The following is a 17,448-nucleotide window of genomic DNA, read 5'->3' on the forward strand; positions in this document are numbered from 1 at the left end:
AAAGTTCCCGTGACACCATCTAAGCGGAGCGCCACCATCGGTTGGCGCGTAGCGTACAAAAAACTTTTTGGCCAAAAATGCCTCTCAGATTGCAGGAAATGGCCCTTCTGAGGCCTTGCAAGTTGCATCTAAACATTCTTTATTTTATAATCTCACGTTTAAGAAATTTACACTTCCCCAAACATTTGGTAAATTAGAAGAAGAAAAAATGGTATCATCACTTTGAAGGGGAAAAATAGGACAGTATATTTTTTAAGCTCCTATACAGTTAACGTATTTATTATTTTAACACAGTACTCAGCTACCTCCAGAAAAACATACATTGTTCAACGAAACGTAGGCGGGATAATGTCGCTGTGTCGGGCGAGACTGCAAGAAGTATAAAAAATAACAAAGAATACGATAAACCTGTACTTCTAGGCTTGTAGGCACTCCTCCCCCCCCCCCACCATACATAACAAGAATACGTTTCTTATAATACACTCATGTCGGGGATGTCCAAGTATACAGTTGACTATAGTTAGATAAATTTTTGATAGTGCAAAAAGCGTGGTAGCCCAGATGAGCTGCGCTTACGGTGGTGTTACACGGAAATATTCGGGCAACATGATGCTAAATAAAGAAAATCATTAGGCCTATATTCATATTAATGTCACAAAACAAATAACATAAAACGCTCTCCACAGAATTGTCGGGCAAAAATCTGAACAAGATTCGGGCAAGCTACTGCATATTTATATATACATATATATATATTTTATTTTTCTCCTCTTAGGCTGCCCGAATTTTTCAGGACTTTTGCCCGAATTTCTTGTCCTCTGGAAATTTTTTTTTTTTGGGGGGGGGCAGTCTCCCCCCCCCCCCCGCCTCGTACGCCTATGCTCAGGCATACATTTGACAGATCCATTCAGAGATCCAGGTGATCAAACATCCAATGTTAGTGGTTTACATCAGCTTCTCCTAGCTTTAGAAAATGTACGGGCACAAATATCGTCAGGTAGAGAGCACGAAGACAATGACGACGCTTACCGGTTCCAGTGTCCTCGAGAGAAACTTGAAAGTGCTGGTCGTATTGTATTGATGGATGGCAATTTATATAGCTAGGCCTATGCCTCAAACATGCATTTATTACCTGTTGGCCTGCCTTTCCCCAACCACTTGCATAACTTGTCTTGCGACGGGATCTGCCAACCTTTCTACCAGAGACGAAAAATCGTGTTCACTCAAATTAGACATGGCGATGACCTATAGGTGTAACTTAGGTTTTACTACTTAGGCTAGTAATAGTATTATATAGTACAGTGTGTAAATGGCATATTCGTCCAGCTACTTTGCCGCGCTTTGCCGAATTTGCATACGCCCCGCCCACGTATCACAAGTGTCTAACATGGCACTGCCCATTCGCGTGCTGCTCACGTGTCTATAACCTATATATGTGAGCTCGCCGAGTGTGACAAAAATTATACGGAAAGCCGTACGGACCTATATTATAGTTGCAAAATATATGGCTTACTGTGATATATATGTTTTTCATAATGTAAATAGGTTATGCATAACCTATATATATATGAGGTGTGCGAGTAAGTTGTATATATTGCGGCATAACTAATATATATGAGGAGTTATAATCAATATATTTGGTATATAATTTTGTGACACATGGCGCCTCATATACATCAATATCTCTACGTGTACTTTATGGAGGAGGAAGGTATGTATAATCTAGCTTCGTGTTATCATGACTTGACATACACAATTATAACATTGAACGATAACACTGTCCAAACTTCTAAGAAGTTTAAATAAACCTATGTTACAGTATCTTATCGACAGAAATGTTGAGGGAGACAAACAATCCTTACATGTGAACAAATATGAATGAGGATATTATATCAATATAAATTATGTTTCATATCGTGGTTTGTCTTGTAGATCATCAATAAGGCCGTGACAAAACTACAACACGAACTGAACAGAGATATCAGCAGCAATTGTAAACCATTAAAATACTTGTTGAATTGAAATAGAACAGACCATTGTAACATCCCTTTGTTTCTGCTTGTAAACATTTTCAGATTCGGGAATTTGAATGCGAGCCGAGGGTATTGCAGCATATCTTACAAAGATATTATAGTTGCAGTGCGCACTCTATTAATAACCGGCCGTTTAACCTGTCCAGATCTACCCACCTGCTATCACTAACTACACGTCCCTACTTTTTTGGTTATGATTCAGTAACAATACTGGTAACGATATGAAAAATGCTCATTTCCACTAAACTCAAGAAAAACACGTATCTAGTTTGAATAACCACGATAATTTCTTGTTCATCAAAGACTACCATTGCTTGCGGCATAGGTGCATCCATGGCAGTTAACTTGATCAAAGCGAAGGATGAAACCTTTCTCTTGAGCATTACTGTTATTAAATGAGTAAGATCATTCTCAATACACAACGTATATAACATTACAGTAAGACGAACCTATACGACAGCTCCTTAGTCAAATCACCCCCAACCCCCCCCCCCCCCAAAAAAAAAAAAGAACAAAAACGACAATAACAACCAACGAGAAAGTAGCACATAAGCAAGAATCGCGGCGTGAAATATTTAAACCTAACCTCTTGTGCTCGATCACTCGCCTGTATCAGTTTCTGCTGAGTAGTGCATTCGTTTGTTTGTAACTCACCTAAACGACTACAATGAATTCTATAACGTCTAAAAAATTCTTGTAGACGTCTACACAAGAAGGTGGAACATAGAGTTGAAACATTCAATTAAAAATTATTACTAAACCTTTCTTGTATACGTTGACAGATAAATATTACTACTTTAAATTGTATCTACTCTGAATCCCTCTACTTGCAAGATCATTGAAGAAACACAGTAAGCTGCCTTACTCGAAAATATTTAATCTTTCGTTATGATATTTTAGCATCTTAGCGAAAATCAAAGAAACCTTTCAAGTTAAAACTTCAACAGATAACACACGTCAAATGGAGTTAATTATACATCGTTACCTCATCAAGTAATACCGATGTAAAACTGTACCGAATCGATAAACAGTATGTATTTTGATGGCTTGAAAATGAAACTTATACTCATCAGATAATAAATCAAGCCTATTTTATGAACATTTTGTTCTGCATGCAGACTTACAGGCCAAAATGTAAATTAGATATTTTATTTTGAAAGTTTAATGTTATCAAATGGTGTGATGCGAAGTCCCCGGTAGCTGCAGAAGTAAAAAAAATGTCAGGTAGAAGCTTAACCTTAATATTGTACAGAACGTGCGTCAGAGCCCAAGCGGGTTGAGAGGCTAAAGTCCGGAAAACAATGGGGGGGGGGGGGAGGGGGGGTCAACGCCTATAGAAGCTGCTACGTTTTATTAGCGATAACATGGTCCAAATCTGGCGAAATACAGATTTAAAGGAGTAACAGACAGACCGATTTTTATCTTTTCTTCGTTATTGTATTCTAACTCTTACTTTCTTAAGTGTTCGACCACGCTTGTTGACCGAATTGGCATCAATATGAGACCGAGTTTTGAATTTATCTGGGGCGTGGTGTGACACCCCACACCCCCATTTGAATGACTATGAGTTTACTTTCTCAATGTATAATAGTGCAATTCAATTTCCTGTTTACAAATACAGCGTTAGTGTAAGCAACGATCACTTTCAGTATCATATTAGTCTCACTAGGCTTTGACTCTTAACTTTTCGATTTACAAAAGATGTTCATATCATAAGGAAATTAAATGTCTACTGATAATTTAACTTAGTTTCTGCTTGGTTGCTGTGATTACTATATGAAACAAACGAAATAGGGGCCCGTTCTGGAACAGTTAATAAGTGACTAATCACTTGTATACATACGTGTTTAATTTCCTCTATAGAAGTGTAAAAATGAATTAATTATTGTTTTAAATTCACATTTGTTTTTAATGCTTTCCTTAATATCATTACCGACTTATTATTTATAGTCTAGTATTTTTCAAAGCAAATCATGCTTTAATGTTAATGTTCGTTTATACTTTTCAAGCGCCGACCTAGGAATTTATGGTGTGCCCCCCCCCCCCTCCTCATCACCACCACCACTACGCATTTCAAACTAACACAGCATTTTCAAGTAGAAAACATAGCACAATGTTGCGTTTAGACTTAGATATATGTTAAACTCTGCCTCAGAAGGTACCATTTGAAGTCTGGGGAAGGACCACAGACCCTACCCCCTTTCCCCCACTTCCCACATAATGATGCCGGATTTCAATACCGCATGTTCCTGTTAAACACAAAGCGTGTGTCTTATTTTTGCCTTTATAAGTCTTTGATGTTATTATATTCAGCTATTGTTACCCATTATGATATTTCGAGTACGGTGCATTTAGTCCCAACGGTTCTTTTACATTTTTTGCTCTCTGTCTTGCATTCGCTTATTTTTTTTTAAACACTTTGCAGCCTACATTTTTTATTTTAATAACCAACCTATTGGTATTGCATCTTCAATGTGTACATTTGCTTTATTTAATATTTAATTTATTTTTGTTTAATCTGTTTTGTCTCGTCATTGTACACGGCCAGTGATATCCGCTGATACAGATGTTGCTATTTTAAAATATATTCGGAGACTGCGGCTTACAAAGGGATCACGGGCCAGAACTAATATAATACGGTAGGTCTATACCTTTCTCCAAAATGTCAAATATCACTAATCCTGAGTTACATAAGATCCCTGGTAGTAGTACGAATAATCAACATATACCGTGGTGTAAGTAACTAAACTTAGGACTGTGTCAAGCCTTGTGTTGATTTCGTTTGCTTTCGTTTGCTTGGACAAGAATTAAGTTAGACTTCGCGGATTTATTCTGCAAATCAGATTGATAGAATAGTTTAGAATAGTGCGGAGGTGTGTGTGTGTTTGTATGTGCGTGTTTGCCGGGTGGGGATTGAAAAACTCCGAGGGGGATGGAACAATGTACTTTCATTGTAAGGGCAAAGCACAACATTACTTCAAAGCCCTACAAAACCTTAAACAATCATCTCGCAGTGTAATTAAGTTGCCCAAAGTGTATGATACCACTTCATTTGGTAATGAGATTTAAAGCATCACTTGATGTGATGGCTACTCGCAAAAACATATTATAGGGCAGTGATCTCAAAAACTCGAAATGAAAGGAATATTACTTATCTCTTAAATCAACCAAGCTTAGCAATATTAAGTGTTGTTATATTTCTATTATTCGGTTCGTTGTGTACCATCACAAGACTGTATTGGTTTTCTCCGTCATACACTAATGTAGTCATGTGTTGCTGAATCATTACTCTCTTGTTTGTGAATCAACAACAATCTACAAGTCAACAGACGTTCACATAGTTGGTAAAACCTTTAAATAAATGTAAGAAACCTGTGACTAATGTAAGAAATGTTACTATTATGACGTCATTGTGACCATACCTTTCACGTTTCTTGCTTTCAAGGATGATGGAATGATTTCAACCGGAATAGTGCCTGGCAGATCGTACGTAACAAACCTATGGAGAAGTAGAGTAAACATCGTGTTAGATAGGATGCCGTAGAGGAATGTCCTCCTAGTCAGGTTTATTGTTTACCAAATAAATGAAGATAAACAAATTAAACAACACATACAAAGGAAGTAAATCACATCTGATTGGTCATTCTGATCAGAATGAATTATAATCACAAGTATGTGATTCAAAGATTCCACGAAAAATAAATTAGAATGAACATAGTAATGTAGATCATAATGATGATAGTTTGAACTGCTGTTTGTAGGTCATTGATGGTGACTGCAAAATGTATAGCCGTCCACATTATCAGAAATGGCTCATTCGTTTATATGTCTAACTTTACAATTAATTTAAAGTTGTTTAGGCATGTACAAATACAACATTGTACACCACAAACGGAGTTATATAGGTTATTAGTAACAACCGTAAGCTCGGATCACGTAATTTACATCGTATTTTATTTTCGGTAAATGTCTTGATTTTATAGTTCGTCTTCGTGAATCTGTCTCACTTTAAATGAAAACTAAATTGTCTGAGATTGTTTGAGAGTTCAATTGTAAAATATGAAATAAAGAATTAATGAAACTTAACTGTGAAATATTGTTACTTAATCTCAAAATAATTTAAGATGCTACAAACTACGTTTTTTTTTTCTCAGAAAAACCTGCAAAAAGTTGCACTGAAACAGAGGAAGAATGGAAGAGAGAAAGGGTAGGAGGGTCGAGGACAAAGCAACATTTTTACTGGGCGCAACAACTGGTCCTCTTGGGTTATTTCAGTAAAAAGGTAAACACAAAATAATAATAATGATAATTGTTATTACTATTATTATACTTATTATTAATACCCTTTTCAGGGTCATTATACTAGTGACAGAGCATCTGCCCAATCAACACCCCCTATACCCTCACCCACCCTTCTTTCACGGCTCTCCGTCGCCCCTGACACGGTAAATGGATGGTTTCATCGCAAATATTTGCAGTGAAGTCTACACTCAGTAGTTATACTGGTAAACTGACCTTCAAGTTAATAGACTAAAGGTATATTGATCGTGGTGTGACATGTGGGGAGTTTAAACACCGTTTTACCTCTTTTTCAACATTCCGCTTTTGTAATATCTTTCTTATATTCCTATTTTCAGACAAAAACCATTAAATATCGACCACACACAGATCTTGGATAGGGCCGATATGAACTTACCGAGCTGGTGGTAGGGGTAGAGGGAGAGTGTGAAACATTGAACCTTTGTGGTAACATATGATTATTCATTATGATTGCTATGAGTTTGGTGAAATACTCTCTTAAAATGAGAGACTGAAATTTCAGTCTAATCGACTGAAATTTCAGTCTAATGATGGATGGGATAAGGGATCAGACTACTTAGACTGAATTTCAGTCTGAAATGTAAAGACTGAAGGTCAGTCTTAATTAGACTGAGTACTCTGCAGTCTAATAGACTGAAAATCAAACCACTTTAGACTGAACAGTCAGCAGTTTAGACTGATTTATTGCAGCACCAGTCTTAATTAGATTGAATATGCTCAGTCTATTAGACTGATATCAGACTGAACAGTCGGTCCTTTAGACTGAATTATTACACATCACAGCTATACTGTCAATCTTATAAACTGCAAATCCTGGATTAAACAAGCTTTTCTATTGATCCTCCGTGTTAGCTTGGTGCTGGAATTCTTCAATATAGATGCATTTAAGGCCATCAAAGACAACATTCAATGATCTGTTAATGCAGGGGAATTTACTGAAAGGTGCTACTTCATTGAGTGACTTCGCCTTCACATCCAATCATGTTAGGCTATAAAGACCAGAAAATCGTTGTGACAGTCACACACAAAGTACATTAAAAATGGTATTCCATCAAGAAATATAATTGTCAATATCCACCGAACAGTAATTTTATTTCCACTAACTCACTAATATATTCTTATAGAATTTTCGTTATCATATTAAAAAAAAAACAGAAATCAAAACTACAATATTCTGAGGGATGTTCAACACATGTTATCTTTCCAACAAACGTTCAAATTACAAAGATGCTTTACATAACAGTGACATATTTTCAGTTCAATATTAATCTGTCAAATTTCTGCTTGAATTGGGCCATCTAAAATGTTCTTTAATTTTTTTGAAAAAGGATTAGGTGAGCTGAGAACAGATCAGTGGTGTCGCCAATGGGTGGCCTGGGGAACCCCTCCCCTAAGAGGGAATTCACAAATAGACATATCACCAACCAAAATTCATATGTCTGGCAACACCACTGCAACAGAAAGCACTTTTAATTCTTTGTATATTACCACCAGGTGGTAATACCCTGGAATTCATTGACAACACAGCTGTAAATTGAGTCGTTATATACCCAGCTGATCCCATCTCCCGATCTCACTGAACTTTAAATTTTCCACTGTAAAGGATATAGTAACTATACGATCCTGCCTTTACAAAAGGGATAGGATGGAAACACGACGATAGTACAATGGATCTGGTACATTGCCTTTTTTCCAGTTGTAAATCATTAATGTATAGTAGCAACAATTTCTTAGAATGATTTCAAAATGGGGAAAACATATGACAAATTTTCAGCAGGTTATTTATAAAATATTAGGAATGGTTAAACTATATATCAGTGCCGTCAACATTTAAATACTTTGTGTTTCAATGATATAGATTGGCGATTGCTGAAAGTCATTATCCAGCACACACAAAACAACATATTACAAGCAGTTAACAGAATGGCACTAACTTCATAATGGCTATTAGATAAACATGAATTATTATATACTGCATTCACAATTTCATGATATGGCATTCATATAAAGCAAATTTGTATGCAAAAACAGCACATGTGACTATTATACCACCCTCAATTATTTCTTAACTTTCTGATAGTAATCATGTATAGTGATTTTGATTGGGATTTCAATCAAACTGTGAAGTTTTATAAATTATCTGACGTGAATCATTTAATGTCGGGCTCAAGCTGAAAAAAAAATGTGACTCAAAGTCGACTAAAAAATAATGAGGAAAGGATATTCTCAAATGGAATTTTCTACAGTTACTGAATTTATAATAATCAGGTTACTTGCTTTTCATGGCACAAGTTATGGAATATTGTGCATAATAAATAATATTAGCTTAATTAATTGCTTAATTAAATAAACCTTCAACATAGTGAGTGCAGTGAAATGTGGGAACATTAAAGTAAACATTAAAATAACATGCTCGAAAAATCATACAACAAAGTTTTTTTGGCAACTAGGTGTTTGTTTAATTACATTCATAATTAGATCAGTATCATTAAAAAACATTTTTGACAACCAAAAATCAATGAAATATTTATTTCTGGAGCCCTATTCATATAAAACTGTTGGTAAACTCTGGGTAATCAATTTAACATTTTAGGGTATGTGTTAGTTACTCCTTAAAGGTATTGAAGACTTGTCCCAAACAGCATGCAGCCATCTGAAAAAGTTAACTTTCTGTTGCTTGCAAGTGATGTTTGTTCGTGTCGCTAACAAAGACAGACAGTAATGAAACGTGATACCTTGATATCTTTAGCTGGACCTGAGATGTTCATCGCTGTATCGTTTATACACTGTGATGTGGGTATTGACCGCAGCTGTATGTACTGACTGTACACTAGTGTCTAATTACCGACGGTAGCAAGCTGTGTTTGTATTTTCTGGGATCGATGGCAGTGTCTAACACTTCTGTCACACCTCATTTGAAACTAGGTCAGATTACCGGCATTAGACGTTCTTTTTGCACGAGTCTTCACACCCTTTTAAAGTTACTCCACGCTGACAGACGGGGTTCCGGCCTACAGAGCAATAAAATGTAACATTCACTCCTTGAAATTACTCCATGCTGACTGCCCTTATTGATGTGGCAAGGATACGGACTAGAGACTTCACTTCTGTTGGTTGCAAAATTCCATACACCATGGAAGCATGGAACTCACAAAACTAGTGTTGTAGAGGGGGTGTATAGTCTATGTTAAATGTATGTTCTACGCCTCTGTCCCTGTTGGAATGGCCAGTTTATCTGCCACAATGAAGAATTGTTTGGGGTTCAATTCTGGTCCGAGAGATAGGATGAAAGGCTGCCAATATTGTCCTTGTCTGCCCTGTGCTGCGCTCTCAATATCTGTGCCCTCCTGTTTGGTGAAGATAAAAGTAAATGTGATAAAGGACAAGCAATATGGTATGAATCAAAACATTCTTAAAAAAAGATATGTTGAGAGGTAGAGTTCGATGTGGACTAGACTAGAATAATATTTAGGAGAGAATGGAGAAAGAAGAACATGACTGGCATTGTACGAAGGAGATATATCAATTCATGATAGGCAGCAATATGTCATCCATGGCGGGTGAGATGTGTTATGTGAAGGTGGATTCAAATTCAACCTAACTTTTATGGGTTATCATGTTGATTTTGGCAGGTACATGGTTACCAAGCAAGGTTTGTTGTTAGTTGTTTTCAGAAATTTCTCTTTTTAAGGATAAATTGTTCATGACATCTCCTGATTCCATTTCATCAGCATAGAAAACCAGTGAACAAGGAATATGATTTACATTTTAGCCTACTGATTTCACTAATATGTCTATCTGCTTGTAAAAGAAACTGATTTCATAAGATTAGTGAATGGTAATATTACTGTAAAATCTTATAGTAAAGACTGATGGCCCACTATATGTTTAATAAAATAGCAAAAGCATACCAATTCTTTTCCAGTTTCCACATGATTTAAATACAATGGTAATTGTTTAACAGAATCGTGATAGCTTCATGCTGTAATGGCTGTAGCAGTAACTACATTTTTTTCAAATAATTAAGGGTGCTTACAATCTATGCATAATAGTAACTGTGTTTTGCAATTTCTTCAGCATTGTTATGTTCAAGTATTTGTTATGAGGTTAACCTAGCCTAGATTCATTTGGGACGATCGAGTACATATTGCAGTCCTGACAAGCGTGCTTATTCGCCCGACGATTGGGTACATATGCAGGACAGGCGGGCTAATTTGCCAGACGATCTGGTACCGTGATAGCTTCATGCTGTAATGGCTGTAGCAGTAACTACATTTTTCAAATAATTAAGGGTGCTTACAATCTATGCATAATAGTACTGTGTTTTGCAATTTCTTCAGCATTATTATGTTCAAGTATTTGTTATGAGGTTAACCAAGCCTAGATTCATTTTGGGACGATCGAGTACATATTGCAGTCCTGACAAGCTTGCTTATTCGCCCGACGATTGGGTTCATATGCAGGACAGACGGGCTAATTTGCCCGACGATCTGGTACCGTGATAGCTTCATGCTGTAATGGCTGTAGCAGTCACTACATTTTTCAAATAATTAAGGGTGCTTACAATCTATGCATAATAGTCCTTTGTTTTGCAATTTCTTGAGCATTATTATGTCCAAGTATTTGTTATGAGGTTAACCTAGCCTAGGCTAGATTCATTTTGGGACGATCGAGTACATATTGCAGGACAAGCGTGCTTATTCGCCCGACGATCGGGTACATATGCAGGACAGGCGGGCTGATTTGCCCGACGATCGGGTACATATGCAGGACAGGCGGGCTGATTTGCCCGACGATCGGGTACATATGCAGGACCGGCGTGCTTATTCGCCGACGATCGTGTTAATAGGCCCCACCAATTATAACAACAGCCTAGGCCCTATTTGCTATGATACAGCCTAGCTAGGCCTACCTCGCGCACAAGCCTAGAATAACTAACGTTACGAACTGCCAAGCTTTTATTCTGTATTAATTGGAAAACAACAAAAAACATACATACCTTTCCCTCGAAAACTGTTTTCACTTCGTGGAAACCTTTATTTGTAAGAAAAGTTCTTAAAGACTCAGCCATTGCTAATTTATAACCTTTACTCTAGCTTAGACATACGGTCGTCTGTCTCGTTCATGCCTAGCTGTGTGTACGGCGTGCGTACGTACAGTACAGCGAGTACCTGGCTAAGCGAAGAATGTAGTAGTATATATGTACACAAGTTGTAGCGCTCGTTGTCACTTGTTTTTTGTGCGGCGTATTTGCAAGTTTTCGGATGACGTAGGCGCATTTCTGTTCTCTGATTGGATACATTTTTCAGTGGAATACAGAGACTGAAAATGGTAAGATGCCATGCCACATGTGATTAGCTGATTGGTTAATACAGTCAGTCCAAAACAGCGACTGAACGGTGTAACTGATAATACAGTCTAAGTAGAGTGTTTCTCAGTCTAAACTCAGTGTATAACACTGAAAAAAATTTCAGTCTCAAAGAAGACTGAATTCTTCAGTCTATCATTTTAAGAGAGTACATCAGTGTTTTTAAAGTAGAAATTCTTTATTATTCCAACCTCCCCTTCCAATATTGCGACTAATCAAGCCAAGCAGTATTTCAGTCTGTCTCAACTAACTCAATGCCGATACCTTAATAATGAAACCAATCTGTGTTCTGTGAATATACTATTTGACAGCCCTGCTAACATGTTGTTTACTTCAAAACATAAGAGGAGCATGTGCATATACCATTGCATTGTCTCTAAGATTCCTTACTACGGCAAGTTGAATTTGGCGAGCAAGAAATGAAATTATCTGGATTAACCGGTAACAGATAATGAATCATATCCAATTAATATCTTCAAGTCTAGCTCATTATCGTCTCAACATTATATATGTATTGCTTAGCTCTGTGTAAAACCAATACTCCGACCAATGGAAAGGAACTATATATGTTACCTATACGTACCTCTAATCTAATAAGCATAATGAATGCATATTGACCGAACTGTTGCTATTTCTGTTTTCATGTAAATAGTTTTCTTTACACTCGTTTGTTTTCTGTATCTTTTTATTGACTGGTGAAAAGAGGCTCTTTGGAATCTTTCATTAATCTTTTAAACAATGTAACGGATATAGCGGACATAACAACGTAATGTACATGTAGGCTATATAATGTAAATATTGATGAACTTTATATAGTTTATATTGTATCGAACAACCCGTTCTTGTGTAAACCTCTCCGCTGCTACAGCATTGAAAATTATTACGCCCGGAAAAAGACGGCAAAACGGGAAGCTCATTGAAGGGAAATCTTGATAACTCGCGGGAAATCTCACACGCAGGGGAAAAAAAATAAGGTGGAAACAAGGTTAGAGAAAAAGCCAAAGAGGAAATAGAATATAAAAAAGACGATAAATAAAAAAAAAACAGAAAAACTTACTAGTGTCTGGGACCCAAAATAGACGGGGGGCGAAGGTCGATTCGCCCTACGAAGTTGAAAAATCGGCCCAGAAAAGAAATCACGAGCGCTAAATAAAAATGCAAATACCACTAAAATCGCCCTCCACATGTACTGCTCAGTACAGTTAACGGGCGCCGCACATTTGGAAGATGACATATAGGCCATCAGCTGAAGGTCGAAATTCGCTTGTTTCGTTCCAGCAACTGCGGGTCTAAAATTTCTCTACAGCATTGAATACATAAATTAACTAAGATTAATGATCCAAAAGTTCTCCATGTACTTTTCTGCAGTTTTTTTGCAATTCCGCTCGAAAGATCGAACTATATTTTTTATTGCGTATGTTAAGAAACCTGCCGTTTTACGTTCAAAAGTTGTGCGCCAGTGAGATATCTGTACCATGTGATATGAATTGTCCAATGAGCCATGAGTTCTGTGTGCAATCTTTGTAGAAAATAACAAACATGGCGGCTCCCACGGGCGCTAGTCAGTCTCCGACACACGGAAATCTACAGTGCTCAGTGCACATTGAATCTGTAAAATTTGAAGCATTCAAGGCACTGACGAATAAACGATGGAATAAAGTTACTTCCTGCGCTAAAGATTGGCTTAATCTCAGCGGCGGAGACGGTGATATCGCCGTACTACTGATTACTCCATGGCCTACTACGATCAAGCGTGTGTTCAACAGCATAGTATGATGGGGTTCCACGATAAGTGTTACAGGCGGTTCATTGATAGCAAGCACATTGCTGCAAGAAAACGGACAGTTCCAGAGGAGACCCCATATGATTTTAAACGAAGAATTGACGGAAAAGATCGAGGAAACCAAGCAGAAGCTCTGGTGTATTGCCTGTTCAATTTATTATATGTGGGAAAAGAAACAATACATTACTAGGCGTTGCAAACGGGACAAGCTGCAGCAGGCAGAGACTTTCGATGGAGGTAAGCCTAAGCATACTACACGACTCTACTTGTACTTCTGTGGCATAGTTGAAGTGTTAAGAGAAGTTGCATAATGCAAGATCAGTAGCTCTTAAGGGATAGAATCCAAGACAAAGGGCACAGTGTTGGACCTGAACATAATATAATTACTTAGTGGCATGGTCATCTGATTTGTTTTGTTATAAGGTGGTAGGAACGGAAATTTGTATCAAATTCTCCATCTGGGGCACTAGCCTAAGTGTTAAATACAGGCTTCATAGTTTTCTTACTGTGGCCCTTTATTTGAATGATAGAGATATTATATTAGTTAGAAAAATAAGTGTAACAAAGGTGCAATAAGGTTAGGTTTGCAAGGTCTTATGGTCAGCCTGTCTAGCTTTACCAAAATGAACAAGTATCTGTCTCCTTTATTATTAGTAACAGATATAATCTACCATTGTATAATTTAAACCATAACATTAAGAGATAATATACTGTACTGTCAAAAAAAGCCTGTTTTAATTCTTTTTTGCATGACACTGGTTTGCAAAATTTGAATGTGTCTTTGTTTGTCCATAGAAGATGAGCAGATCACATGGTATATAAATAAAATTGTCTTAGTTCTTATTTGTTCAAACTTACATTTTGATCAACAGAAAATGCAAAACAATTTGCTTTTTTTATGTCATTTTATTAAGGTATTGCTTCGACAAGCAGCAGAGCGGAAAAAAGATGAGCCCAGATTTTATGAATATTAGAGGAAAAGACCGTGTTGCCATTGAAGTGAGGTACCACTCTCTATGTTGAAGAAACTAGATACAATTCTTGACAAGGAAGACATACAGATCTTGAAAGGTAAAGTACTCTCTTCAATGTGTGGTTCATTGAGTGTTCAGGGGTGGATCTAGGACTTTTGGAATATGGGGGTCCTCCCCCAAGGAAAATTAAAAAATTCTCTAAACACTTTGAGATGCAATATCAGGTTAATCTTTCCATTGAAATTATTAAAGAAATTTGCAACATATTTCTAGCTGAATTGTAATTATATTGGTACCCCATCATAAAATGTGAGACTCAAAAATATCCAATTTCATGGTACAAGGTGTTCTGTTCATCTCCTCCTCAGAGCAGAGTTTACCACCAACAAAAGATGCTCTGATCCAGCATGTTAAGCGCTGCACCAACCAGGCTGCTATTCACAGTAGGGCATTGCAGCCAAGGATTGATGCACTCTCACCAGAGGGACATGGATGTAAACTTGAAAATGATGACCTTATAATCACTTGGATGACGAAGCCACCTGACCCAGATGTTTTGCTTCAGTGTGTCAGCAGTAGCTGTAGAGTCGGCAAATGTCTTAAAGGAAGATGTTCCTGAATGAATGCACAACTACCGTGTACAGACCTATGTAAATATAGAAATTGCAGTAACTTCCAAGAAGATGTTGAGATTGTTGATGCAGGGGAAGATGATTTGGAGGATGAACTGTGATGGTGTTAAATCTCGATATCTTAGTCTGAAATTTTAATCAAGTTTGAAGTTTGTGAAGAGGGTTAACTTTTTCAAAGTCATGTTGTCATTATTTTGTTCCCCAGAGTTTAAAGGAACCAGTAAACATGATCTTATTCATATATTCATTTTAGCTATTAGTAGTTTTACGTAGATTACCCTACCTACCAGACACCTTTGATAAATATCCACATTTTCTTCAAATCACACTTTTTTTTTAGAGGGGATGGGAGGGGGGAGGATGGTGTTATGGGCATGCTTTACCTCTTGCATATTCACAACTACATTTACTGATGACGATGACGCAAATACCGCGTCCTGAAACCAGTCAAAGGTTTATATACTGTTGTTGGGGAACCATCGCCCCTGACCCTGTTCCAATATCATGGTTCTTTATTGTTTGCCGTAACATTTCGTTACCTGTTTTATTCATATTGTTAATATGTTCTGTGCATCTGTTCAAGTTTTGACTGAAGGATGTTCAAGTCTTTAGTGACTTTTATTTCATCTAATTATCTTCACCTCAACTATGGAATAGACTTTCCCTTTTCCATACCATATCTGACTTCCATGCAGTGAATTGAAGTGGATACTGTTAAGACTAGTACAACTGTCCATGGATGAGCTTTTAATCACTTATTAATTCCGCGCCGCGCCTTTTGATGAAGAACCTGTATCTTGAATCATTGCAAAGGGCCAGCTCTACTACACCATTGAGTGTATCGACCCAGTCTTAATAGATACATTATTTCTTTATATCTGGGGCTTAAGTTAACTGTCTTCGTTATTCACTTATTTGTACCATTCACCTTTATTATTCATATTATTTGTAGAATATAGAACTATTATTATTCAAAATACCATTCGAAACCTTGTCGATCTTTTCTTTTATGTGTTAACTCCCTTGACAACTCTTTTTGCAGGAATACGAATTATAAACATGTCGTTTCAATAACAAGGAGAAAGTACCTAGTTTTGCAGGAGATTGTAGAAAGAGTACTAAGGTAAAGGATAAATACCGACTATAACTTTATTTCACATCTACGATATGCCATGACGTCTTAGTGTGCCAACTTATATATTGATTTATACAAAAGAAATAGCTCACTGGTCTTGGGGCATTGGTACATCTCATTGTAACTAGGGATTTAGCTACATGTAAAGTAGAGGGGGAGGGGGTTGCATTTGTAAAACAGTTTGGATGGGGAGTGTAACAATTATGGAGAGGAACTTTTCATTATATGTGTATATTTACGCATACATGCACAGACGAAATGCATTCATAACATAGGGGGAAAATCTAAAAATATTTGATTTATTACAAAGCATTATATCTGAGTTTATTAAAAGTGGTACATTTTTATAATTAAAACCCTTAAGTTATAATGTGCAAAAATTGTATTTCATATTTCAAAGTTGAAAATGTGATTTTTTACCATTTTGGCGAAAATGGAGGGGGGGGGCACAACTTGTAATGCCTGAAAACAACCCTCACTGACCTTTAGACCAGAATCCTCTTCCACCATTCTTGTAACCCTGACCCAACTATTATACAAAAAAAATATATCAGTCGTAATTTAACAAGAAAAGAGTGGTATGTATGCACCACTGTACCAAATCTAACGTTAGCACATGTGTTCCTAATACATAGCATCGTAGCACGTAATGTCTACATAACATACCCAATTTCAAGGGTTTCTTACAAAAATACTGCAGGAAATTTTTTGGAGAACTTTTGATATAATGTTTGTGATGCATTAAACTACCCCAAAATGCATTAAAAATCTAGACCCGGTGTTGCTGGAACGAAACTGATTTTACAGCCACATTTTGAGCTTCAGCTGATGGCCTAATAATACTGTGAAATAAATCACTGAAAAAAACTCTGACTGCCGATCTTTTTGTTATAATACATATAACAGCTTGGTTTGTACGTTCGCTCAGACACCACCTAGCTAGCTAAAAAAATATCGCTTCGTCGCGTGATAATTTTCGCACACCCGTGTATTTGTATTTTTTTTCTCCCAGCTAGGTGTTATGTATCACGGTACTGTGGAAAGAGTGAGCTAATTATATTAACAGCTGCTGCGATGTTTTCCTAATGTACCTAAAAGGCAGGAGGGGAAAGTTTTGCGTCGTAGTAACTACCATGCAGTCTACCTCGTTACAAAACATCGCGAAATGTCCGACTACTTTTTAATAGGAAAGTCGGGAAACTA

General features: G+C 37.0%; 1 protein-coding gene and 2 long non-coding RNA genes across 4 annotated transcripts in view; 1 reads left to right on the plus strand and 2 right to left on the minus strand.

Annotated features, from left to right (window-relative positions):
* Nucleotides 1–17,448, minus strand: part of LOC139982552 (uncharacterized) — a 217,401-nt gene that overhangs the window by 27,678 nt on the left and 172,275 nt on the right. The window lies entirely within an intron of this gene.
* Nucleotides 8,585–11,913, minus strand: LOC139983071 (uncharacterized). Its single transcript, XR_011798498.1, has 2 exons — nt 11,353–11,913; nt 8,585–9,700 (listed from the first exon to the last, which is right to left on the minus strand). It is a non-coding gene; the product is annotated as an uncharacterized lncRNA (long non-coding RNA).
* LOC139983070 (uncharacterized) lies at nt 13,069–17,089 on the plus strand. 2 transcript variants are annotated; one of them, XR_011798496.1, is made up of 3 exons: nt 13,069–13,741; nt 14,419–14,575; nt 14,847–17,089. It is a non-coding gene; the product is annotated as an uncharacterized lncRNA (long non-coding RNA). The 2 variants fall into 2 exon arrangements; XR_011798497.1 differs by having other exon boundaries at nt 13,071–13,741; nt 14,852–17,089.

The sequence above is a fragment of the Apostichopus japonicus genome, chromosome 16 (assembly GCF_037975245.1).
Source record: "Apostichopus japonicus isolate 1M-3 chromosome 16, ASM3797524v1, whole genome shotgun sequence".
In the NCBI taxonomy this organism is placed as follows: domain Eukaryota; kingdom Metazoa; phylum Echinodermata; class Holothuroidea; order Aspidochirotida; family Stichopodidae; genus Apostichopus; species Apostichopus japonicus.